The sequence below is a fragment of the Sorex araneus genome, chromosome 2 (genome assembly GCF_027595985.1).
Source record: "Sorex araneus isolate mSorAra2 chromosome 2, mSorAra2.pri, whole genome shotgun sequence".
NCBI lineage: Eukaryota > Metazoa > Chordata > Mammalia > Eulipotyphla > Soricidae > Sorex > Sorex araneus.
Genome location: NC_073303.1, coordinates 213,904,257 through 213,923,124, shown reverse-complemented (window position 1 = coordinate 213,923,124; position 18,868 = coordinate 213,904,257). Strand labels below are relative to the sequence as shown.

Sequence of the window (18,868 nt, the reverse complement as noted above, 5' to 3'; positions counted from 1 at the left end):
TGAGAGCCATGCCCACAAACTACCTCTGGCTCAGCTATACCAGCTCATGGCTCTCTCAGAGTTGGGGTGGGCTACCTCCCCCCACTTCCCAATACACATGGAAGCACTGGCAGTCACCCCCACGAACCAACTCCAGCGCCACCCTGTAAGCTCTACTTCAGAGACCCCTAATAAATCTCAAAAGAAATCAAAAGCCACAGTTAAGCTCGGACCCATGCACAGATGAACAGACCCAAGGAAACTGGAGAGGTCAGGTTGGCCTGTGCCACCCAAGTAGAGCCCTTAGCAGCCTCTTGCTTCCACAATCCAAAGTCTGTGCCATACTCCCGGCCGTGTCATTAATTTCTGCTCTAGGTTTTATTATTTCTTTCCTCCTAGCTGGTTTGGGCTCCTTTTGTTGGTCCTTCTCCAAGATCTTAAGCTGTGAGGTTAAGTTACTTATGTGGGCTCGTTCTTCCTTTCTGAGGAATGCTTGTAGAGCTATATACTAAAGAGATGAAAGGCCTATGCAAAGAAAACTACAAAACGCTACTTCAAGAAATAAAAGAGGGCCTTAGGAAATGGACACACATCCCCTGCTCATGAGTCAGAAGGCTTAACATTGTCAAAGTGGCAATGCTCCCCAGAGCATTATACAGATTCAAAGCAGTCCCCATAAGGATACCATGATGTTTTTCATAGTAATAGACAAGACACTCCGGAAATTCATAGGGAGCAACACCCCACCCCACAAATAGCTAAAGCAAGTGTTGGGAAAAAGAATATCTGTGAAGATGAAGTCATGGAATTTGCATATAAGTGGATCAACATGGAAAGTATCATGTTAAGTGAAATGGGTCAGGAAGAGAGGGACAGGCATAGAAAGATTGCATTCATATGTGGCATATATAGCAACAGAATGGGAGCCTAACACCCAAGAGTAATAGAGATAAAGATCAGAAGATCAGAAGGTTTGCTCCACAGTTTGGAAACAGGCCTCACATGCTAGGGGCAAAGGCAGCTCAGACAGAGAAGGGAACACCAAATAAAAAGGCCCATTTGGATTGAAAGATGCATGCCTAAAGTAGACTATAGACTTCTAGCTAAATGACTTTGGACAAAATACTTAATAACTAGGAACAATTTTTGTTGTCAGCAAAATGAGTACAATAGCTATCTCATAGTATTGCTGGTATGGAAATGACATGAGATGGTCTGTGTAAATAATTTAGCATTATGCATAGAAAAGAATAAAAGTGCACCTTTACTCCTATCATTACATGTACAGACAAAAATTACCTTGATGATGCACCACAGAGTGTTAACAGAGTGTTAGGGAGAGACAGATGGACAGAGACAGAGAGCAAATATATTTATCGAAATTCAGGTTCAACAAATGTACTCAGATTTATTGTTTAAAGGCATATTCAGTGCATAGTATTTTCCAGAAACTTTTCTTCAAAGAGAAAAGCAGAATACTAATGTCTTCAGCAAGTCATTAGAGGAATAATGTGATTTAGTCTTCCCTCTCAGTAAACCGAATGCCCATTTAAAATCTTCCATTGCACTGCACTGCTGTTTTCTCTTGACTCTCTGACTGCTAGTTTCATTATGAAATTCTATTTTTTTTCTTCAATTTTATCAATCATCCTAGCATCCCTTCTCTGTCCTATCCTGCAGCTGTATTGTGGTGCATCTCCTATGACAGAATGAACAGTTTAGCAAAACTCATCTGACAAGAAGAGCTGCTTAGCATAATTTTTCATAATAGCTTTCCCACAGCAAATGGCCTCTACTGCAAGGTCAATGACCCATTGTATTTTCCGTGCCACTGTGCATCACCAAATCCGATGACAGAACTGACAGCTGGTCAAACTGATAACTAGACATATGGAAACGGAAACACCCAGCATGTCACTGGGCTGTCAAGCTAAGAAAGGAAGGAGAATGCAGGCTAACACTTGGAGTTCAAAAAGGCCCTTGCCTTCACCTAATACCACTCTCACACACCCGTCCATTCAATCACCGGGTGCTGTCAATATGCTTTCCAATATCTCTTATAAGATATAAGAAACTCACTGAGTTTCTTGTGTTCTGCAAAGCTGCACTCCAGACCATGAGAACCCTCAGAACAGAGATTGCTAGCTGAACTTCCTACTTTTAGAATACCCATCCACTGGAACTAATACCAGGGTGTATGTCAGCATTTTTCATGACTATATATGCAAGACTTAGTACTTAACAAATGCCATTGAGTAACTGTGATGCATTCACTGTGCTGCAACCAAATACATTAGAAGCGTCACTCTGAAGAGTAAAACCTTCATAATCCCCCACTATCTTCAGAACAAAAATGGACCCAAATATCTCACTCAAAAGATTCTTAACAATAGAGACCGTGTTCATAGATCTGCACCTTTATAATTGCCCAATGCCTGGTCCAAGGTTCAGCTTAATAATTGGTATATGAATATTTCTTGAAAGCTGATAGTGCTTAGGGACAAATATATTGTATTGTTGTCAACATGAAGAGGAAGAAAATGTGTTCTTTCTTTAAGATGAAATCAGGAGAGGACAGTGGGAAAAAAAAGGAGGTGGGGGAGACAGAGCATCAGGACAGCTGGTAGGGTGCTTGCCTTACTTGGGGCCAACCAAGATTCAATCCCCGGAATATCACATGGTCCCCTAAACCTTGCCAGGAGTGATCCCTGAGCACAGAGCTCAGGAATAATCCCTGAGTACTGCCAGGTGTGACCCCAAAACAAATAAAAATGGAAACAAAAAAAAAGAAGAAAAGTCTGGAATGGTGGGGCTGGAGCGATAGCACAGGAGGGAGGGCGTTTGCCTTGCATGCGGTTGACCCAGGTTCGATTCCCAGCACCGCCAGGGTCCCCTGAGCACCGCCAGGAGTAAGTCCTGAGTGCAGAGACAGGAGTAACCCTTGTGCATCGCCAGGTGTGATCCAAAAAAAGCAAAAAAAAAAAAAAAGTATGTAATGGAAGAGGGGAGACAAGGTGGGGCAAACTCAAAACAAGAAACAGAGAAGGGAGAAGAGGGAAAGTTCAATATCAAGTTTTTATTCTAATTGATTTTAAAAACAGTGAAATTGGAGCAACTGAGGTGTAATGGAGTGATGAAGAATTTCATGTGAAAGGACCACAGCCCGGGAAGAAAACTCAAAAGGACAAAAAGCTAACTGGTTCCTTTCCTTTTGACCTTGTGTAAGGACACAGAGCTGGGGGCACCAGCTTCTCTTTCTGTACACTCAACACCAGGAATGCATTTTTAAAATTTTCCACCACGGTCAAGAGACAAACACACTTTCAGAATGCTCACATTCCAATCTGAAAAACAGCAAAACTTAAGTGAATTTTATAACCGCCAAGGCTGAGGGAAGAATCAACTGGAAAGTCAAGAATAAATACACACAGAAGATGAAACCTTGAAATTGCTCCCAGAGCAGAAACAGCTTACAGGGAGCACCAGGGAAACAGGATAATTGAGAAATGGTAACCTTGGCAGTGAAGGATGTTGAAGTGAGAGGTTGTCAAAGTAGAGAACTGACAATTAAATCTCCAGACTTTCTCCCACTCTTCTCTTCTCGATTACATCCTTCAGTTACTTCCACTGCGATTTAGGCTGGGGGGTGATTTTTAATGCATTTTTTCTCCCCACCCATGTTAAAAATGCATTTAATTGTACATCAGCAAGAATGGAAAGACTTATGCTCCTAGAAAAATAATTTCTCATAAAAAAATAAAAAGTGGGTGTAATGGAACTAAGGAGAAGAGTCAGGCAGAACAATTCAACAGTTTAGAACTCCTTGCATGTATAAAGTCGTGAGTTCAACCCTTAGTACTGCCACTTGTGCTAAATGCAATCCCATTAATTCTGTTGTTTGAATCTGGCAGAGCTGATATCTGTGATTTCCTGCACCACAGATTTATGGCTACACTGCAGCTGGAAGTGTGCACAAACCCATAGAGAAGGGGTGTGAGCCTCACTGAGTACCACAACTAAATTGAAGGAGGATCACTACAGTAAGCCTCAGAGAGGTCTAAAACCAGAATGCATGTGAGCACCACAAGTGAGGAGTATAAACTTTGGCAAACACGTGTGCAAGGATGACTGGGAAAAATTCTTAGTGAGCACCATGTTTGAGGGTTGAAACACAAGAAACTGGTGCAAAACCACCACGGAGAACAAAAACTAAAGGAGTCATGTCTCTAAACCCCTATAGTCAAAACAATAATAGCAACAGAAGAAATGCTAAGGAGAGCATTTTTTTTAATTTTATTGAATCATTATGAGATAGTTATAAGCTTTCATGTTTGGGTTACAATCACAAAGTGATCAAACACCCATCCGTCCACCAGTGCACATTCCCCACCACCAATATCCCGGGTATACCCCCCCTTTCCCACCCTCCCCCTGCCTCCATGGCAGACAATATTCCCCTTACTCTTTCTCTGCTTTGGGGCATTGTGGCTTGCAACACAGACACTGAGAGGTCATCATGTTTGGTCCATTATCTACTTTTGGCACACGTCTCCCATCCCAACTGATTCCTCCAGCCATCATTTTCTTTAGTGATCCCTTCTCTATTCCATCTGCCTTCTCCCCTCCGCTCATGAAGCAGGCTTCCAGCTATGGGGCAATCCTCCTGGCCCTTGTATCTATTGTCCTTGGGTGTAAGCCTCATGTTATGTTATTCTATACTTCACAAATGAGCGCAGTCCTTCTGTGTCTGTCCCTCTCTTTCTGACTTATTTCACTTAGCATGATACTCTCCATGTCTATCCATTTAAGGAGAGCAAATTTAAAAGTTAAAAGAAAACCAAAATAGAAAGGAGAGAAGGCAGTATGGAAAAGTGGATGAAGGGAACAAGGGCATAGAAATTTTGTGGAAGTAAGGGTCACGTTTCTTCTTTGAACATTAATTTTCAGAATAACCTGATGTTAACTGCTTATATTAGTGTAGACTTGAACAGTCAAATCAAGTAGGGAAATGTCGTAAGATAGAAAGCTCCCTCCCACTGATAATGCAAGTTCCTTTTCTAGCAGTATAAAAATGGAACGATCTTAATCAAATGTGAATCAGATCCTATCACATCAAACTACCCCCTGCTTAAATTTCAGAATATACTTACTATTGAAATAAAAGTTAAATGTACATTTTTAACTAAAGAGAACTAAGCTAATGCAATCTCCTCCTAGTCTTCTATTAACAATATTGTTCCCCTTTTTCTCTGCCCTTCAGCCATACTGACCTTCCCTTTGTCCCCTGAATCAACCTTATTCCAGACCTTAAAATGAATCTTCATTCTGCCCCAAAGGCTCTTCCTTTGGATGCAAAGTTTTTGTTTCTAATTACCTCTATAAATAGTGCACCTTGACCAGCAGAGTCTTGAGATATTCACCCCATAGGCTATTCCACTTTCAACACCTGTAGTATTTCCATTTGTCATCACTGAACTTATCTTATTCAAATTTAAGTGTCATTTTCTGCTTCATTACAATAAAAGGTAATTTTCATGAGGGCAGCGCCTATCTATAATTAGTGCTTCAGTAGATAGTACAACAATGATAGAACTTTAATATATGGTCAATAAATAAATGAATGTATTAACTTTATAATCGGAATGAAAGAGATTAATCTTCTGTAGAGGTGAAGTTTTATTATTCCATTTCCCCAAAATTTTATTTTATGAAAGCACCATGAGTTACCAAGTTATTCACAGTTATTCATAGACATACAATGTTCATCACTGATCCCACCACCAGAGTCAACTTCCCTCAACCAGTGTTCCCAGCTTCCCTCTCCGACCCCTGCAACCCAGCATCGTCCTGCAATCTTGACAAGGCACTTTCTAAATTTGGTTATTAAAGTTCAGGTCTCATAATTTCAGTATGGATACTGTGGTTTGGATATTTAGCTCCATCATTCCATAACATCAATTATGTTCCTGAATCCCTTTGACCCCCACCACCTGCCCCCCGCCTCTTGTTTCTCATCTATCTCTCTTTCCCCTTGCCCTTCACTATTTAATTTAAATAACCAGTTCCTTTATATTGAGCAACTAAAGACGTCAGTGGTAAGAACTGGGTCATGGTATAAGAACATACTAATATTATGATGGGCTGGAGCGATAGCACAGTGGGTATGGTGTTTGCCTTGCATGTGGCCGACCCAGGATTGATTCCTCTGTCCCTCTCGGAGAGGCCGGTAAGCTACTGAGAGTATCCTACCCGCAGGGAAGATCCTGGCAAGCTCCCCATGGCATATTTGATATGCCAAAAATAGTAAAAACAAGTCTCACAATGGAGGCGTGATTGGTGCCCGCTCGAGCAAATCGATGAACAACGGAACGACATTGCTACAGTGCAGATGTTATGATATAAGAAAAAGATATAAGTGAGTAAGAGATGAGATAACAGAAGGGGAAAAAACTGCATGACTCTTTCAATAAACAAGCAAAGCAAGGAAGTAAGAGTAGAGTGTAAGATTTAAGCAAAGTGATAATGAGACAGGGCAGAAGTTCCCTGGCAGTGAATTACAAGGAAGTCACAAAACCAAGACATCTCTGGAGAGACCAGAAATGACCTGAAAAGGAGCCATTCTAACTTCAGCTCTGTCCACTCAAGACAACAGCGAGACCCCCTCCAGAAATAATTAACAAATACCCTGATTAGACTGATTGAACTGAGCAACCATTAAAGCTCAAAGACCCTTTCCTTGACTACACACTAGCAAGACTCATTTGCACAGAAAGCCAACGCTGAGACAGCCTGGGGAGAACTTTATATAATAACTCCCCAAAGAAACTCAGAGCGCTCTGTTTGGGAGAAGAAGGCACTTCTTTTGGACTGTGGAATCTCTTCCTTCCATCTACAGTACCACTCTTCCTTTCTTTCCCCCTGGAGAAGCCTGGATTTTCCTTAAACTTGTATCCTCCCTTAATATAACATCTTCGCTTTATTGTTTGTCTTCCGAAACGCTTTTCCTGCAGAGAAAGGCAAAGGATCTGGACCCTGAGTGGAGACTGAAACGGACTTTTCCTTTTTGTGTGAGGAGCAGAATCTCAACTCAGTGAGCCACAGCGCCCCCAAAATCCAGGTGACAGGGACCAACTCCCAGGTCATTCAGATCAAGAGTGTCTTCAAGACAGTTGGCCGGCTGCTGTGAGAATAGTAGGATCTTTGTGTCCATGGCATTGCTGACCTCACCAGTAATATAATCCCTCTGGTAATATCACAGTAAACTGGCTAATCTTGGGGTAACTACTTTATCTACCTCCTTCTACTCTGTGGCTCACTTTTCTACTCAGCAATAAAAAAACAAAAATTAAAAAAAAAACAGAAGATGAGAAGTTAAAGATACTAAGTGATACTATATCATAAGGATAAGTTTTTGAACATTTTTACATTTTAAAAATAAAATTTTTACATTATTATAATTCTTGGAGAGCCCAGCAAGCTACCGAGAGTATCCCACCTACAAGGCAGAGCCTGGCAAGCGCCCTGTGGCATATTCAATATGCCAAAAACAGTAACAACAAGTCTCACAATGTAGACGTTACTGGTGCCCACTTGAGCAAATTGATGAACAATGGGACAATAGTGCTACAGTTCTATTATAATTACTCTTTCTAATTTCCAGGTTAGATTTATAAACAAGTGTATCTCCTTACACTCCTTAGTAATACTTGTTGATGCATTATTGAGATAATATGACTAAATATGATATCTGGAGAGAGAAGTTTCCCTGTATTAATAATCTTCTCCAATGATAAACTCGAAACATTTTTTGGTACGTTACAAACATTTATAATAAATACTAAGATTAATTCCAGTGTATACAAGTTCTACGTACATACAAGGGACTCATGTGTATACACTTAATGTAAATGAGTACTTAAAAACAGGTGTGCAAGCTAACCATGTAAATCTACCAATAATGCACATGTTGTGATATATCAGTCAGAAATTGAGGTAGTCAAAATAGGTTTTGTTTTGTTTTGTTTTTACTTTTTGCTGTTCCTTTTATTTTACATATTCTAGTCAATGGGGACTGAAGTGATAGCACATCAAGTAGGGCATTTGCCTTGCACATGGCCAACCCAAGTTCGATTCCTCCATCCCTCTTGGAGAGCCCGGCAAGCTAACGAGAGTATCCCGCCCACACAGCAGAGCCTGGCAAGCTACCTGTGGATATTCGATATGCCAAAAACAGTAACAACAAGTCTCACAATGGAGATGTTCCTGGTGCCCGCTCGAGCAAATCGATGAACAAATGGGATGACAGTGCTACAATTCTATTCAATATCTTTGCATAATATTCCAAGTCAACAAAACAAATATCGTATTTGGATTAGAATTTCCATGTTGTGGATCCAAGCGATAGTTCAACAGCAGTGGATGGGCTCTGCACGTGGGTGGCCTGAGTTTGGTCCCAGGAGCTGGATGGTCCCAAAGCACCAACAGGAGCAACTCCACACCCACAGTGGGGCACTGCACGGTGTGGGGGTCAAAATCAAACGAAATAAAAGTACAGAATTTGCATTTGAGTAATTAGAATATGAAACTTCCATCTTTAAAATCAGGGTTATGCATACAAAAGTAAAATGTTTCTATTTGTTATGATTCACAGATTGTTCTGGGAGTCCAGAAATGCTCGTTTTTTCTATATATAAATGAATGATAGTAACATTTGCAGACTACTTCTCCTCCCCAGATAAATCAAAAACTCAAGTTAAATAGGAACATTAATTAAAAAACATTAATTATTTCTGGATAGCAGGGTAAATAGCTATCTCCAAAAAGTAGAAAGTTAAACATTTTTATATGCCAGTCATATGATTAGCCCAATTAGCTCATATTTTCTTCAAAGAAAGGAATCTTGGGAATCTAAGTCAGTTTCTCAGTTCTTCTTGAGTTGAAAATAGCTTTTAAAAGTTAAATTATTATTATTATTATTTTTTGCTTTTTGGGTCACACCCAGCAATGCACATGGGTTACTCCTGGCTTTGTATTCAGGAATCACCCCTGGCGGTGCTCAGGGGACTACATGGGATGCTGGGAATCGAACCCGGGTCGGCCACATGCAAGGCAAAAGCCCTACCTGCTGTGCTATTGCTCCAGTGCCAGTTAAGTTAAATTTTTTAAAAAATTAATTTAAAATAAAAGTTTAATAAAATTAAACAAATCAAAATTGTTTGTTTTATTTAGTAAATAAATTTTATGATAAATCCACCTTTTGCACTGTTCAATTAAAAAGTCAATCCTAGAGTGATCAGCGAAAAAAGCCTTTTCTGCATTCTAAGGATTTCATGAGAGCAAATATATAACATTTATTTAAGAACCACAATTACCTCTTCCTTCACCAAATTTTCTACTTTTAGTATTTCTACTACTTTAAATACTGCAATTTTAGCGGGCACAGAAACTCAGAAGTGCTTTTGCTATATACCTAAGAATACATAGCCAAAGTGTTGATTTGTACAAATGTTTTTGCTACTAAGAGATTATAATGTGAGGAAATAGAAGTGTATTATCATTTAAGTGATTTCTCTAGAAGCACACAATATTCTAAGCCACCAAGCTCTAAAGCACAAAATAGCCAAAAGTGTTAGAAGGCAATAAAAACACAAATAAAAAAGGCATGTAAGATTTATGAGAGCATTAGGAAGACACCTATTATGATCAAGGCTAAACTAAGCCACATTGCTACACATCTGTTAATCCAAATAAACCCCTTATCCTCCTCCTGTCTACAAAATGAGAATGTCATTTATTTTTTCACACAAGAAAATCATTATAGTAAGAAATCACATGAAAATTTACACTAAGAGAATGATATATGACAGACATATCAAAAGTACTACGACTTCTTCAAAGTTCCTTCTTTCAGAACTTGAAATTGCAGCTCAAATATGCCTTTCTGGATATGACCGTGGTTCCAACACATAATAGATAAATGACTTTCTCAAGTTTTACCAATAACTTTGAACCTCAATCTTTACATAAGGAGTACTTAAAAACAATTACATGTTGGTAGGATAAGGTATAGATGAAATGTATATAAAGTATATTACTCAAACCTGGGACTGGAGCGATAGCACAGCAGGTAGGGCATTTGCTTTGTACATGGCTGACCCAAGTTCGATTCCTCCATCCCTCTTGGAGAGCCCGGCAAGCTACCAAGAGTATCCCGCCCACACAGCAGAGCCTGGCAAGCTCCCCGTGGCATATTCGATATGCCAAAAACAGTAACAACAAATCTCACAATGGAGATGTTACTGGTGCCCAATCAAGCAAATCGATGAGCAACGGGATGACAGTGACAGTGATATATATTTATATACATATATGTATATATGTATATGTGCATACTTGTAAAATATAAAAATGTGTATTTGTAATATACGTGTCTGTAAATATATATTAGAGAGAAAGGTATTACACTCTTTTCAATGGCTATAGAAATTCTGAGGGTAGTATATCCATAAAATTTACATTTTTTTATACTCTATGATATTAACCTCAGGCTGGAGCAATAGCACAGTGGATAGGGCACTTGCCTTTCAGGCAGCCAACCCATGTTCGATTCCCCCGCCCCTCTCAGAGAGCCAGGTAAGCTACTGAGAGTATAGGGCCTGCACAGCAGAGCCTGGCAAGCTACCTGTGGAGTATTCGATATGCCAGAAACAGTAACAATAAGTCTCACAATGAGAGACGTTACTGGTGCCCACTCGAATAAATTGATGAGCAATGAGATGACAGTGACAGTGATATTAACCTTAAACTAATATTTTTCCTTCATTTTTTTAATGGTCAGTGTGCCCCTGCTACAGTATCTTATAAATGCTTGAATTCAATTGCATTTGATTCAAGAATAACAGTCTTTTCTTCTCAAGGAAAAGAAGTAAATGAAAGATAGGTAGTCTTATGGTATAATCAAAATAGAAATGTCTTAGTAAAGTAGCTATATAGGAGGTGATGTCCAAAATAATCCTTAGCAAATCCAATGTCACAGAGCTAAACACTTAAATGCAATAGCTCTTTCTCTGGGGGTACAGGGGCAAGATGGCTGCAGGGGGAAGGTCTGTGTTTTCCTCCTCCCATGCTTGCAGAAAATCTATATTGAAACCTAAATAAATCTACACAGAGTGACCTAAATCCCAATGTTCAAAGTTTTCACAAGGGACAAAGGGAGAGAATCCAGATGGGCTGGAGACAGAGGGCCTCTGGCCAAAATGAAAATCCACCAGGGGGTAACAAGCTGAAATTGGCAACCGACTGCCAAGATGGGAAACTATATCCTGGAGAACAGAGTTGGAGTATTCTGCCAAACATCGGCCCTCCTGGTCCTGTGATACTTCATGCTATACCTGTAACACTGGAATCATGTGGAAGAGTGTTTTCCCAGTTAGACAAGAACTGCGGGGTATAACCGGGAATTGAATCACTGGCAGGTACCAACTTTTTCTTTAACCAACAATTTATTTATTTATTTTTTGTTTTTTGAGTCACACCTGGTGATGCACAGGGGTTATTCCTGGCTCATGCACTCAGAAATTACTCCTGGCGGTGCTCGGGGGACCATATGGGATGCTGGGAATTGAACCCAGGTCGGCCGCATGCAAGGCAAATGCTCTACCGCTATGCTATTGCTCCATCCCCATAACCAACAATTTCTTTCACCTTACTGAAAGCAGTGCTTATAGACCTGGCATTGGAACCCACCCTCTACTTACCGGGAGGGAAATTTTCTGAGGAGAGCTCACCCACTCCTAGAAGTAGACTGAAGTGGTTGAGATGGAGAGGGAGAGAGAGAAGAATATCAGGTGCTTCTTTCTAACACTTATTTCCAGTTCCTGCCGGTCAGCAAGAACTCTGCAAAGAAAAAGCACTCTGCACACCTTTCAACGGCAGTCATTAGAAAGATGACCCAGCTCCTGGCTATCTGGCCGAGCCAGATGTATCCTGAGTCCTGACCTGCATAATGTGCCCCAGGCCGGAACTGAGGACCCATGCTTATCTTAATTACCCTCACACAGGTTTCCCAGGCAACCCTTAGGAATGGCTAACCAGAAATATGGTGACCTTGAACCCTTGGATACCCCGTTTCATTTGAACCCGAGGCCATAGCAAGAATCAGGCACTCATGACTGAACCAGCTGTCACCCTGAAATTCTTGAATCTGATACTACAACCCATATCAAGCACTTGCAAAATCATATTGGCACTTGTCCCTGCCAAGCCCTGCTCTATTTCAGAGCCAGAGACCAGGCCAGGCACCTGTGACTACAAATCCCCTTATCCCCACCCAGGGCCACTCAAACACAGGCCCCCCAACCTTACAAGGCAGACCCTTGAGGAACAACAGACATAATGGGGAGATGGAAAAACTCACTAACACTCATGAATCAAGATAATAGCCTAAAAAAAATAGCTTCTAAAATTAAACCACCAAAAGATTTCAAAGCAACAGACTTTTCTGAAATTACTCGATGAATAGAATACAAATTGCACAAAGACAGAGAAAGCATGAGAGAGAGTAAGAGGGAAAAATATCCAAATAGGAATTGTCGAGCAAAAGAATGCAGTATGGAGCTGGGGGTGTAGCTCGACAGGTAAAATACTTTGCATGGAGTAGGCCCTCAGTTAGCTCCCTGGCACCTCAGAGGATGTAGAGGTGGAAGAAGAGAAGGAGAAAGTTATAAACTAGGAATGGGGGAGGGAATGTCTCTCTCTCTCTTTATATATATATATATATGTATATATATATATATGCACTTGTCATAGCATTTGTCATCCCATTGTTCATCGATTCGCTCAAGTAGGCACCAGTAACATCTCCATTGTGAGACTTGTTGTTACTGTTTTTGGCATATCCAATACACCACGGGCAGCTTGCCAGGCTCTGCCTTGTGGGCAGGATACTCTCGGTAGCTTGCCAGGGTCTCTGAGAGGGAGAGAGGAATCAAACCCGGGTCAGCTGTGTGCAAGGCAAACGCCCTACCGCCTGTGCTATTGCTCCAGCCTGTCTCTCTCTCTCTCTCTTTCTCTCTCTCTATATATATATGTATATATATATATATATACACACACATATATATACACACAGATATACACACACACACTATAGTGTGTTACAAGGCTCAACAGCAAAATGGAAGAAGCTGAAAATTGAACAAATGAGTTTGAAGGTAAAAGTGCAGCAGTTTGGGTGTGTGTCTTCTTGAGTCAAGCCTTGCATATTGGTTTTATCCCCATCAACAAATATGACCCCCAGGCCCCATGAAGAATGACCTCTGAACACAGAGCCAGTAGTAATCCCTGAGCACCACTGGATAGAGCCCCACAAAAAAAGCAGAGGGGAGTCCCTCAAAAAGATAAGTGAAAAGAAGAAAGAATTAAAAATAGTGAGGACAATTTAAGACATATGATTTATAACTTGCTTACCTATATGTTAAGTTTCATAGACGTATCCTCTTAACTATCAAAAGGATCTACTTTTGCATCACAAAATCTCCAAAAGAGGAGCAAAAGATATGGGATTATCTTTATTTTATTTTCGGACCCACCTGGTAGTGCTCAGGGCTTATTCCTGGTTCTATGCTCAATTCTGATTAGGGCTCAGGGGACCATAGAAAGTGACAAAGATACAATTCAGATCAGCCATATACATGCAAGGCAAGTCCCATGCCCATGATACTATCTCTCTGGAGGCCCTAAGTTAGGTTTCTTATTTAAATAAATAAAATCTAGAACCCTCTCAAGCTGAGTAAGGTATCAGACAAGACATTCGGATACCAGAAGCTCAGAGTTCCCAACAAAACCCTTGCACATTGAGTCACATTATAATTAAAATGACAAAAATTAAATAGAGGGCTAGGGAGGTAGTGCAAATGAACAGAGTCCATTATCTGTATGAGTTTGCAAGTTCGCACAACCTCAGCTCTATAGAAAGAATCCTCTCCCCCCAAAAAAAAAATATTCAAAGATAAAGAATGCTAAAAGTAGCAAGAAAAAAAGTTGAGTAATAGAAAATAATACTCATAAGACTGTCAACAGACTTCTCAGCAAAAACTCTACAGGTAAGAAGAGAGGATTATAATACATTTAAAATACTTAATAAAAATTTCCTCCAACCAAGAAAAATCTATCCAGTCAAGTTATCTCTCATATTTCAACATTTAAAAGAAAATGTGGAAAGAACTCAAGGTTACTTTCAAATAGCCAAGAAATATTTTAAAGATGTCTAGAAAAATAAAACCCTAGAATACCTAAAATAACATAAAATATGGGAAAGAGAATAAGATGGGAACTTATTTTCAAGTTTACTATTTCTTTTTTTATTATCATTTTGTTTGAAGGACAAGAAAGGGAGTCACTGTCACTGTCATCTGGTTGCTCATTGATTTGCTCAAACGGGCACCAGTAACGTCTCTCGTTGTGAGACTTATTGTTACTGTTTTTGGCATATCGAATACACCATGGCGAGTTTTCCAGGCTCTGCCGTACGGGCGAGATACTCTCGGTAGCTTGCCGAGCTCTCCAAGAGGGTCGAGGAATCGAACACAGGTCGGCCACGTGCAAGGTGAATGCCCCACCGCTGTGCTATGGCTCCAGCCCGACAAGAAAGGGAAGAGTACAAAATTTTATTTGATTTAATTTGTATAAAAATAAAAGGTATAGGAAACTAAACACAAAAATGTTTGAAACCAAGATTGCTTAACAACTGTGACTTTGAAACTGTACTAAAACCGGGGAATTGTAGACTTCATTGAATGGACTGAAAGATGGAAGGTATGCATCGGAATGTACACATCTGAAGAACTTCAGTTGATTTTCTTTCAAACTTCAGTTTTAATTCTTTCCTAAAACACACTAACATCATGGAAGACTACTTGTCTCCTACAATACTTAGCCTTGCTTAGCATTAGCAATGCCATTTTGGAAAAGAACAGCTTTTGCTAGTAACTGTTAGTTAAACCAGGTAACACCCATTTATGGGAATCAGCTGAAAAGGCAGAACTACTCTCATCCATTTATGGGGATCAGCCGAAAAAGCAGAATTACCCTGGCATGAAGTCAGTGGGGATAACCACTGATGGTCAGGGAAGCCCCTTGTATTTTTAAGGTATAAAAGAACCCTGGAAACAAGCGGAGGGGTTGCTCTCCTACTAGAGGGGATAGCCCTGATAGGTCAGCTTTCTAAACTCCATACTTGTTTGCCTTGTGCCAAAAAATAATATCTTACACTGCAGAACTCATTGCTTTGTGTGATCTTTCAGACACCAAACCTAACAAACGTATTTCTACTTTTCCATTAAAAAAAGTAAAATCAGTGAGCTGGAGCAATAGCAGAGCGTGTAGGGCATTGCCTTGCACACGGCCGACCTGGATTCGATTCCCAGCATCCCATATGGTCCCCTGAGCACCACCAGGAGTAATTTTTGAGTGCATGAGCCAGGAGTAACCCCTGTGCAATGCTGAGTGTGACCCAAAAAGTAAAAAAAAAAAAGTAAAATCAAATAAATCATGAAAAGAAAATGACAGCTATGTGTGGAAAGTCAGGCTAGCTCTCTGTTCTCAGAAAAATACACAAGAAGCTTTTTAATTTAATTTGCCATATCTTGCATTTTGCTCTAAGAGTAATCATTTATGCCAAAGTTTTAGACAATCATGTGTAGCAACATTCTATTCCAGGCACACCATCTTCACAATGCACAATAAAACAAAACAGTAGATACTGGGACACATTTTTATAACTACATTTTATATATAGTCCTTGCACGTGTTCGATACTTGTACACAACTTCATATATCTTAATAAGCTGTTTTTGAGGGAAGAGTGGAACTTTATCAGATTTTAATATAGCAAAGCACTATATTCAGTTCTCAGTAAAAAGCTTAAGCAACTGGGAACTCAATTGATTGAGAATCACAGCAGCAACCACTATGAGCTATAAACCTCAGTATACAGAAAGCCTTGGCAATGTATTTACTTTCTGGATTGTTCCTTCTGCTTCTGCTCTAATATTCTTTTTTCTTTAAATCCACTTTTTTCCTTTACCAATATTATAATCATTCAGTACCTGTATTGCAGACCATAATGTCTAAAAGAAAAGGGGGGGCAGGGAGGAAGAGAGAGAGACAGAGACAGAGACAGAAAGAGACAGAGAGCGACAGAGTTAGAGAGAAGTGCCTACCATTAAGGCAGACTGTGGGTGGTAGATAGAAGGAGGGAAACAGGAGACATTGGTCGTGAGAAAAATACAGTGGAGAAGATCCGAGTATCGGAACAACTGTATGACCAAAACCCAACATGAACAACTTTGTAGCTATCTATATCACAACGATTTAATAAAAAAAAAATAGCACTGTAGCACTGTCGTTCCATGGTTCATTGATTTGCTCGAGCAAGCACCAGTAACGTCTCTTTTGTGAGACTTCTTGTGACTGTTTTTGGCATTTCGAATACGCCATGGGTAGCTTGCCAGGCTCTGCCGTGTGAGCAGGATAAATAAATAAATAAAAACTAGAATTAAAGCTATAACAGCTACCTTAAAAATATATAAATAAATTTTACCCTTTCTAATATCTTGGACTTCTTTTCCTTTATAAAATCAATCATTGTAACAACAATGATGGTCCAACCTTTTCTTTGCCGTTGTTTTATCGCTTCTACTATTTTTGTTATGAATGAACTTGGTTTCCGCAAATACACAGCAAATATGTTGCAACAGTGTGCAACCACCCAGCACTTAAATAGTTAAATGTACAATCTTTGAAATGTTACCAATGGTTTGATTTATTAGGGTGTGAAATTATGTGTCAAGGGTGTAGACAGCAGCCTTTTACCTGAATTCGTTTTAGAAAAATGTTCCGTAAAACATCCTGAGAAATGTTCTCTTTGGTAGATCGGTATGGTTGATTCAAACTATAGTCATGGTCATTTTATATTACCTGAAAACCTACTAACTTATTTTCTTCCAAGTTATATCCCCTTAATTCCTTGGAAAGAATTCAATACATAACAGGTAGATGCTTGAACGAAGCAACTGTGCTAACCACCATATAGTTTTGTGAAAATTAAAAAAAAATTCTGAATTAACATTTATTTTATCATATAGATGGACATTAAACTATACTGTTATATAGTATACATATTAAACTTACTACCAAATTGTGTTAAAATTGGCAATACTGTGAATAAACATCATGGTATGTATACATTGAAATATTACTAAGGTTAATAAATGAATAAAATTCTGATACATATCTCAACAAGTATGAATCTTGAGGGGCTGGAGCGACAGCACAGCGGGTAGGGTGTTTGCCTTGCACGAGGCCGACCCGGGTTCAATCCCCGGCATCCCATATGGTCCCCCAAGCACCTGCCAGGAGTAATTCCTGAGTGCAAAACCAGGAGTAACCCCTGAGCATCGCTGGGTGTGACCCCAAAAAGCAAAAAAAAAAAAAAGAATGAATCTTGAGAACATATTAAATGGAATAATACATGTATAAGAGTAAAAACTTATAAACTATTCACTTTTATGAAATACTGGATTGGCAAATTCCTTACAATACAAAATAGAATAAAGCTTATCAGAAAGTAGAAATGGAGTTATTGTTTAAAGGGCATAGAGCTTCTGGTGACTATGATAAAAATATTCTATAAATGGATGGTGGTAACAACTGTGTAATACTGAAAATGTAAAAGTTCCACTTAGTTGCACTTGACACAATTTAAATGGTCAATTTGTATGTTATGCATATTTTATCACAATTAAAGGAAAATAAGATGATATGATTAAAGCCATATTACCAACTGCTCAGCTCTTAAGTCTTATCATATAGCTTGCATTTATTTTCTTTGTGGTATTTAGTAATACTTGAAATTATAGTGTTTACCTATTCGTTTTCATGTTTCTGGTCTCTCTCTCCCAATATCAAAACCCAAACTATAGAGTGGCAAGGTAGGAGGAGGCAATAAAGAGAGAGACAGACAGGTGAGCTTGGAGAGAATGTGTATAAACTGTCAAATTAGTCTTCAGCTCTCAAATTGGGAGGTTTCCATTCAGTGAGGTATGTAAAATGAGCTCACACTACAGTTTAACTCTAGAATCCATTTAGTACTGTAGCACATTGATAAAATGTAGAAATGGAAGTTGTAAGAACATATAACCCATTTCCAGCCAAAGGCTATGCAAATGATTTGACTTGAATTGGCGGGGTGAGGGGAAGGGGGTGGCAGGGGAGGGGGTGGCAGGGGAGGGGGTGGCAGGGGAAGGAGGTCATCGGAGAAGAGACAGATATAAAGCAGATGATGATACATGAACTATTTTACCTGTTTCTATTTGCTCTCATTGACAAATGTGCCTGGAATGATAGGCCTGATATCAAATAACTATGCTTCTGTTTTTTTAAGATCCATATATTTTAAGACGTTTAATGAATGGATGAGCACAATTTCAAACTAAGTTTGCCTTCCAGAGGAGAATCCAGAGGCTAAAAACAGAAGTATTCATTCCGACAAGGACAAGATCTGACTCTGTGTTTTAGTAGTGGCACATAAAGATTATAATTGGGAATGAAAGGAAGAAAAGATCTCGCTGAAAAACAGATGTCTTGAGCTAGAAGTAGCAATCACAGCATCTGCACTTCAGCGTCAAGTGGAAACACTGGAGGGAAACAATAAAGCACAAGGTATGAAAATACCGAAGAAGTCAGCTGGTTCTTTTCAGCAGGAACAAAACTGGAGTATAAAAGGATATTTAGAAGATTGGTAAAAATCTGAGACCTTCATAGCTTATGGTCCGTCCAAGTTGAATAATAAAGGAAATGGGAGAAAATGGACAATACAATGGCTCTGCCA

At 39.6% G+C, this 18,868-nt stretch overlaps 1 protein-coding gene across 5 annotated transcripts in view; it reads right to left on the bottom strand.

The window, feature by feature from the left end:
• Window positions 1-18,868, bottom strand: part of TAFA2 (TAFA chemokine like family member 2) — a 568,712-nt gene that overhangs the window by 190,853 nt on the left and 358,991 nt on the right. The window lies entirely within an intron of this gene.